This window comes from Pundamilia nyererei, unplaced genomic scaffold (assembly GCF_000239375.1).
Source record: "Pundamilia nyererei isolate P.nyererei 1_Seehausen unplaced genomic scaffold, PunNye1.0 scaffold00067, whole genome shotgun sequence".
NCBI classification, from domain to species: Eukaryota; Metazoa; Chordata; class Actinopteri; order Cichliformes; family Cichlidae; genus Pundamilia; species Pundamilia nyererei.
The window spans coordinates 3,234,281-3,236,231 of record NW_005187468.1 but is presented as its reverse complement, the minus strand read 5'-3'; positions in this window follow the sequence as shown (position 1 = coordinate 3,236,231).

Genomic DNA, 1,951 nt, shown 5'->3' with positions numbered 1-1,951 from the left:
CTATTTTACAACCACTAACCTCTGTTTTTTAGCCTGCTTCTAGGGACAATTAGAAACAACTTATCAGCTGACCTGAGAGTTCTATTTGGAGTATTTTTAGTTAACAGATCAGAGAGGTGTGGTGGAGCTAATCCATTTAGAGATTTAAAAACAAGCAATGAAATCTTAAAATCAATTCTACAACGCACTGGAAGCCAGTTTAAATGAGCCAAGACTGGGGAAATATGGTCATGTTTACGAGTGCCTGTCAAGAGTCAGGCTGCAGCATTTTGAACTAGCTGAAGATGAGAGAGCAGAGCATGGCTGATACCAAAATAAAGACTAGTCAAGCCTGGATGAAATAAATGCATGTATCACTTTCTCGAAGTGAGCAACTGACTAATTGTTCTTAGTTTTTGCAAGGGCCCTGAGCTGGAAGAAGCTGGCTTTTACTACAGAATTTGTTTCTCAAATGAAAAACTGCTATCAAAGAACAATCCCAGATTCTTTACAAAGGGAGTTCTGGGCCCGTATCCCTAAAGATTCTGAGAATCCTCTCAGAGAGCTCCTAACTTAACCTAAAAATTCCTTGCCAGGAGTTTTAGCTTAGAAGTGATTCCAGAACATTTTCAGTGAACTCTGAGCAAGGAATGGATGGAAAATCCTATCTTAGTGAGGAGGTGTGGTTGACCCCGTTGCTAGGTATGAGTCATCATTTCAAAAGCCATGATTGGTTGATCCTACAAGTTTGATGGAAATGAGCTTTTGGTGATAATGAGCAAAGGATGTACCCTCAAATCAATAAACATAATTATACACTCTAATCTTATGCTGGCTGTAATTGTGAATAATATTTCACATTCAAGAAAATATCTGGAAAATAAATAGTAAGCTGTAGGGGTTATAGCCTAACATTAGAATCTAAAATATGTGAAAACTCATTACACCCTGTTCAAATAATGATTTGTGTCTTATTTGCTCATATTAATATCCTAGCTGGCATATTTTGTACTTTCAATTCCATATGGACCCCATTGAAAACAAGATGGCCTATCTCAAGGGGCTGTCCTTAATGAAGTAGAAATCACAACGTTACAAGTCCAGTGTGGTCTTAACGAGGGTAACACGGCTCAGCTTTTATCAATGTCTGTGATTGCTGGCTGGTCTATTTATAAAGGCTTGTTAACAAATATCCTACAAACACAGAAAATGGAGAGAAAAAAAAAAGGACTCGCAAGCTGAACTGGACTGAGGAGCAAGGTTTGTGGCTGGCCCAGTTGGTGAACGAACATAAAGGTATGTTACGAGGAAAATTTGGCCCAACTAGCCAAGGCAAGAGGCGCGCCTGGGACACAATATCCCAAACAATCAATGCCTCTTTTCCACTGGTGGTGCGGACAGGCAGCACACAAGCGGAAATCCTCACTCAGGTGAGCAAAATATTATAGCCTACCACATAATCTGGCAACTTGCTCCTGCTGGCAAAGTTAATTTACATGCCTAAGAACTGTGTTCTTTGACTGTTTCTTTCTAGGGGGTGGACCACCTGCAAAGCGGCTGTCCCAGGTGGCTGACACTGTCTTTCAAGTCCTGGGACACTCGGAGGTCAATGTCATCGGGCTTCCAACAGGCACACACAATGATGCAGGCCCTTGAAGTGCAGCAAAGGTACGACACAAGGTTATTCATATCTACAGTGTTTATTCATTGCAGAAGCCATTTCATGTGTTATCCATGCTCATTGTATTAATTTAATCAAAACAATAATTAAACTAGGCCTATGTATTTCTGTAGCATGGAGCCATCACAAGAACCGGGCCCATCAAGTTTGCCGAGGAGATTGCCGCCTGAACCATCTGCAGCTGCTACTCAGGATAGCCCGGCGGATCAAACACCATTCTCATCCGCAGCACCTGCTCCGTCAGCATCCCTGCAGGAGAGCAGATTGCAACTCACAATTGATGTGTTTGAA